This window comes from Plodia interpunctella, chromosome 7 (genome assembly GCF_027563975.2).
Source record: "Plodia interpunctella isolate USDA-ARS_2022_Savannah chromosome 7, ilPloInte3.2, whole genome shotgun sequence".
NCBI classification, from domain to species: domain Eukaryota; kingdom Metazoa; phylum Arthropoda; class Insecta; order Lepidoptera; family Pyralidae; genus Plodia; species Plodia interpunctella.
In genome coordinates this window covers 9,708,805-9,715,725 of record NC_071300.1, presented here as the reverse complement: position 1 = coordinate 9,715,725, position 6,921 = coordinate 9,708,805, and the positions used below count along the sequence as shown (strand labels likewise).

Here is a 6,921-nt window from a genome sequence, read left to right as displayed (position 1 = left end):
GTTAATGGAAAACAACGGAAAACGTAAAATATCAAGTATATTATACACCGGATTTTAACAAAAACATTGATTTATATAGTTATAAAAATGTTTGGTCGGATATGGCAAATAAAAACAAGCCACATATAATAGAACAATAGAAAAAAAAGTTGAATAACTTAACATAAAAATATAACAGTCATAATAACAGAGTAAGAATTTGAAAAAAAAAACCTGTCTGTTTGTACACGCTAATCTTCGGAACTACTGGACGGATTTGAATGAAACTTTATTGTTATATAGCTATCAAGCCTGGGTATAGGGTATAAATGATTTTGAAAACTGGCACACCAGATGGAGAACAATGATGGTACAGCCAAACTACAGAACACATAGAAATGACGCCTTAATAAAAGTTGTTCAGCCTGATGAGCATTTTCTGTTAAGATACAAAAATTGAAGATCTGGAACACCTGACAAAGAGTCATAATGGACCAGCTTTAAACTATGGGAAGTATAGTTTTTCAGTCATCTGATGAGCATCTTCCGTATGTATAGGTATCCTTACGCTTTGACTGTACAATTAAATTTCTTTAATAATTTTGACTCCTTATTAAAAATTGTTCGTCCACGAGTTTTTAAATATATAATGAAATTTAAATGCTATAATAGTACGACAACATTCGAAGTTAGTTAATTGAACCATCCCCGCTAACCGCCCGTTACAAAGCACAAGTAATAAAAATGCGGATGCAGACTGGTTCAAATTTTTACGTGGGCGTGTGTTCTGGCCTTATATTAGGTTCTGAATCGACATGACCGAGCGTTTTTGAATATATATTGCAGTTATCGAGCACAAATTGACTATATATTTATAATATATATACTATTAATATATATTTTATCAAAATAGTTGTTCGCCGCGAACACAATACATTTTTGATGAGTTTTTACAAAATTGTGAATATTTCAAAAACGACTTAACCGATTTTAATGCCTCACAAACTTAAAAACTCTATTGATATACTCTCTACATATCTTTTAAAGTTCATCAAAAACAGACCATCTGTTCGCAAGTTATCGCGTTACAAACATATATACATACATTATTACTATTTATTATTATACTATTATACTATGATGCAAATATAATGATTTTTTGACCGAGCGAACAAAAAATGTATTTTTGCCCCAAGTTGACTTGTAGATCTCGCTCGCTTCGCTCGCTCGGTCAAAAAGTCATTTATATATGTATCCTTCTATACTAACAGTAATAATTTACAGGTATATTGGAGGAAATTATTGTTTGTCACTACATAGTGAAGTAACTTCCCCTTATTTATCTGTCCCTATGCAACGGATTTTGATGCGGTTTTTTTTAATTGATAGTATGATTCCTGAGGAAGGTTTACGTGTATAAATTACCGAGCTTGCTCTATATCGAACAAAATAATAACTTATCTACAAATAAATCGAACAGATTTTATTGAAGCACCTATTTACCCATGGGTCCATGTCGAGATTATCCAGTTGGACGCTTCACTGCTTTTCTGAACATAATATACTAGATGTTGACCGGGGCTTCGCTCCCGTGGGAATTTTGAGATAAAATATAGTAATCTTGGTGGTGGTGTAATGTTAAGACGCCCGCCTGTGGATCGAAAGGTCCCAGGTTGGAATTCCACTCGTGCCACATGAGTTTGTATACCGATCTGACTCATGTATAGTAGTTTTCATCGGCCACCACTTGCTTCCGGTGAAGGAAAACATCGTGAGGAAACCAGCACACTGGTTGTTTATTAACTTGTGTGTGAAAAGGTGATTATCGTACTGCATCACCAAATCAATTCTAATCTTCTCTAAAAGCGGTGGGGATCCAGCGGTTAAGACGCCCGACTGTGAATCAATTGGTCCCAGGTTCGAATCCAATTCGTGCCGCATAATTATGTATACCTTTGTAGTTGGGTGAATTTCCGAGCGTATCGAGCGCTGCGGCCGCGCGTCTTTGTCAATTTTTCGAATTTTAACATAGATTAGAATCAGTTTCACTATGTGACTTTAAAATCATTAATCTGTACTGTGATCAATGTAAATTTTGTGAATAATTGATTTAGGAAATGATTTATCCTTCCTCAAGAAAATTGACGGATTATAATGACGCTGCGGCCGCAGCGGTCGAAACGCTCGGAGATTCACCCAGTTGTCATGTAACCACTTGCTTCATATGATGGAAAACATCGTGAGGAAACCTGCACACTGGTTGATGTTTAGTATGCATGCGACTTGTCACTAGATGGCGATAGGTAAAAGTCACGTCAGATGCCTTAAGCCGACTTGAATAAAATCTGACATCAGTATTAGCAATCACTCGAAAAGAAGAATCTGAAGCTCTCGTGTAAAAATATTCAGTAATATTGTAATTTTGTAGATTGGTGTGGAGATAGAGACGAGCACTTTTTACCGCGGACGGAGGCGCGGGCAACAACTATTTAACGGATAAATTCAAGAAATTTATTGAAGTACCTATCTCCGCTTTGTTAGACACCGGGTCTATGTTCAGATTATCCAGTCGGACGCTCTCAGCAGAGGGTCAGTGGGGCGAGTAACGATTTCAAATGGATTAAATAATAGATAGGGGAGAATTAAGTCAAACAACTTGTGAATATATAATACTAGTTGTACCCCCGGGCTTCGCGTGGGAATTTCAGAATAAAAAGTATCCTACGTTATTCCGGGTTATATTCTACCCGTGTACCAAAATTCATAACAATCCGTGCAGTAGATTTTGGGCGAAAGAGTAACAAACATACATACACACGTACATCTTTTCGCATTTATAATAGTTGTAGGATAGTGTTTGATGAATGTAGATTAAGTATTAACCTATGTAGATTTTATTAGCGTATGTTGAGTAAAAATGTCCCGATGCCATTTCGGGTAATGCTCTTTTAATCACTACTTAATCCCCACAGTGGGTTACGTATTCATAACAATTTTAGTTTAAGTCCAACTTTTTAATTTGCAATTATAAAAAAGAAAAACATATAGGTACGGAAAAAATTATACAAATTGAGTTAGCCCCAAAGTAAGTTCGAAACTTGTGTTAAAATAAAAAAATAAAAATAAAAAACCCTTTATTTCTACTACCATGTAATTTTACATCAAATTAACTTAGTCTGTACATCTGTATGCTGAGTCAGCTGAATCTCCACTCAACGATACTATATTCTATAAAATATCATTTTCCATGTTAACCAGACTGGGGATCGAACCCGGGACCTCCAGTGTAGCAGTCCGTAGCGGCGTGATGACCATTAGGAATTGTAAGAATTGTTTGGTATTCCTGAATAAAAAATAAAATGAAAAACCTCTGTTGAAATTGCAGCTTTTTATGCCTTATTTGCGATTGATGAATTTGTGATTTTATCATTAAAATTGAATCAGCTCTGGGTCGTCGTGCGATTGGGACCGCAACAAACTGGGACCGCGATTACAGTCTCTGAAATACTTTTTGAATTTAGTCGATCGACCCACTTTCTTTTGTGAGAAGACAAGTTAATTTATTAGTTAACGTTTCATTGTTTCCCTGCAGTATTAAGCAGTATGTACCCAATTCAATTCCCGCTTGATTCCAGATTTTTTTCATCTCATTGCTATTTTAAAAAATAACTGACTGCGATCCCAGTAAACTCCAAAAAAAAGGACTAATAAACTGGGATCGTGGTCCCAGTTTATTACAGTCCCTCTACAGGGTTTAAAATGAAATTTACTAGGTTCAACCCCTCGACATTAACTTTACTGCGTCATAAGAGCTTTAAAATATAACCATATTTTTAAACGTGCTTCAGATTTCGCGGTTGAGGTTAACTGCGCCATAACTCAGTAATAACGACGGTCGGTAATATGACGAAAACACATGACGATATCACGAGTAATATAGGCTTAATTTTTACCCTAGCATGAAAGAGAAGTTATGAGTAATGAACGGCCATAAAAGGAGAGATATAATAAACTAAATAAAATTCTATTTTTACAATCTGACGCTTGTTGTGTTGCGCCCACACTTGAACACAATGAATTATTTAGCAACTTGAGTAGAGGTTTCGTTACGATGTTTTCCTTCACCTGAAGCAAGTGGCGGTCGATGAAACCATGAAATAAGTAATACAAACTCATGTGACACGTGTAGGATTCGAATATGGGATTTTCGATATGTGGAACAGGCATAAGCCGCACCAGCAGCCACCAGTAAAATCATCAGCCGCATCGCGCTGCTTTCCAGCTTTTGTCGCGAACCTACGGCATCGGGTAAGGGCGCGATTGACTGCAAAGGATATTGCTCTTGAAAAACACCAATTCAGAGTCAGTATTGGGTTTAAAGCGCTGAAGCGCTTTTCGCAGCGGAAATTGCAGATAAAGCGGTCTTTCAGCGCAAGAAGTTTCGAGTTTCATCCACTTAGAGAGCGAATGAATGGATTTAACTTAGTTTCCTATATTTGGATGATATATAGAAAGTGTAAATATTGTATGTGCAAGTTTAATTTACAATTTTTATTAAACATTTCAATGTAATGATAACTTTTTCAAATCTTTCTCAACTGAGCGTTATCCCGGTTTCTTCAAGTTGTTGAGCGTCGGAGCCCAGGGTCCGATTTCTTACTTTTTTGTGTCTAATTCTCACGGTCGTCGGCATCCCTAGTTGTCAGACCAACACAAAAAAATTATATCTTATTCACATAGTGAGAAATTGTATATCAGTATGAAACAATTTTGCGTGTCGTAATCTGGTATACGGATAAACTATAGGGTCTCTGCTATAACTATAGGGTATCTGGTATACGGATAAAGCTCGTAACATCATACGTACTTGGTTATAGGCACCTTATTAATGACGAGACCAAGGATACTATTTGTTTTCATTTTTATTCGGAGTATTCTGTGATATAAATACTTACTTTAATTTTTTTCTTTCCATATTAGAGTAAATAAGACCACCGTCTAGTTTAAACATAGGCATTTGATTATAATATTTTATTAGTAATGCAGGCTTCCTCGATACGGGCTTGCCTAGTGAGTAAGTCATCACGTATTTCTAGATTTTAAACTCTCCGCAGTATATGTATTCAAGTACAGATATTGTAAAAATGTTCTTATCATATGTTGCAGCAAAAAAAACAATTGTTCATTTTCAATAAAATAAAACATTATGGAATTATGAAGCTTATTAGTATATCTATGCACTGTAGTGGGTGATATAACCATGGATTTAATAAGTACTTCGTAAGGAGTGCCTACTAATACCATGAATATAACATTCGTCTTCTTGTCTTCTTGTGGATGACATCTTTCAAATCATTACTACGGAAAAAAATCTTATATCCCGTATCACGAAGTTAAACAAAAAGGTTAGACATGAGACGAAGTTAAATAATATCTATTTCCGATCCTTTTTGCCGACGACGGACGGCTGCGTAAAAGGATCAGAATTGGACCATTTTTTGTATTAACACGATTCGATGCTGAGCAAAATGTCTGAATTTGTAGTCGGGATATAATTTCCGTTGTTTCAAACGGTACGAAATAAGTTTGGTGAGTGTTGCAACTTCATTGAAATTCACTAATAATAAGTACTCTTTTTCTTTTGCGTGTCCATGGCAAATCTACAACGCTTTAATCGGGTGCTAAATTATATTCTTGCCAGAACCGAGACACTTCGACGGCTTCATCGGAAGCTGCAATCAAGTCAGCCCAATCGTTACTATTAACTATTAGGTACATACCATAAGAAAGAGAGAATACATATGCTATACTACCAAATTGCAACAAAATCTATATTGATTTGACATGATTTGGTATAGAGAGAAAATAGAAGAGCAGTCATAATCATACTACAACTTTACTTATTTTTAGGTTAGTTTGAAATAAATTGACATGTGTTTCATTTAAATTTAGTATCTTTTGTATCTTTTCATCACATTCTTGTACCGTTTCTTCAACTTCTTAAAACTTTTCGAATTTCTCCTCCTCGCATTGTCTATCCCTTCGGACACAATTCTGCTATAAAAATCCATTTTTTTATTTATAATTTTTTCTTTTGAATCCACATTGGATTGCATATTTTTCAACATAATATTATAATTACTTATTGCATCATCTAAATCTTTTTCCAGTTGACCAACATAGTCATCGTAATTGCTAGATCTACGGAATCGATTGTGGTTTGGCTTTAGTAAATATATGTGTATTGACGGTTTTCTTAGTACCGTGTCATGTTTCTTGTGAGGGGCACTCAGCCAGTAGTGTAGGGAACCAAAATTTCCTATATAAGGGCCTCTTTTCGGATGGTAGCCGTTGGCTGATATACCTGTAATGAAAATAAATATTTTGGTGTTTAATGCATCACACAAAGCTTCAATATTTTATAAATGTTGTTACTTAATTTATTTTCTGTTCGCTTGATTTCGATTAGTAGATTAGTATGTCATGCACACTCAAATGGTCAAACCGGTGGTAGGTCGGGTCGGGAGGCCCTCTCTATTGTGGTTGAGCTCCGCGATGGCTAACCCGTGCGTCAACTCGTGACGTATATATATATATATATATATATATTGTTTTGTTATCAGCACTCGAATGATTTGATTTTGATTATCTGTGAGTTGTTGAGTTTTTTTTAGAAAGAAATATTATTAAACTTAACTTTGTATTAAGATAGTACTTACTAGATAAATTGCACGTCAACGTCAATATTGTTAAAAATATTAGCATCTTAACATTCGAAGCAAGATTTCCTTAAATTCAGACTGTCAGTTTGTAACAACATTTTGTATGAGCACTTTTTGCTAATAATGATTATACTATGCAGCATTACCCTATTTTCCTTACATTTGAAAATACGTTTTTATTTAAGTAGGTTTTAGATTGATTATAAACTGTAAGATGACG

The 6,921-nt window shown here is 35.2% G+C and overlaps 1 long non-coding RNA gene across 1 annotated transcript; it reads right to left on the bottom strand.

The window, feature by feature from the left end:
* Nucleotides 1-4,978: 4,978 nt before the first annotated feature.
* Nucleotides 4,979-6,898, bottom strand: LOC128671568 (uncharacterized). The gene is made up of 2 exons (XR_008404860.1): nucleotides 6,699-6,898; nucleotides 4,979-6,343 (listed from the first exon to the last, which is right to left on the bottom strand). It is a non-coding gene; the product is annotated as an uncharacterized LOC128671568 (long non-coding RNA).
* Nucleotides 6,899-6,921: the final 23 nt, after the last annotated feature.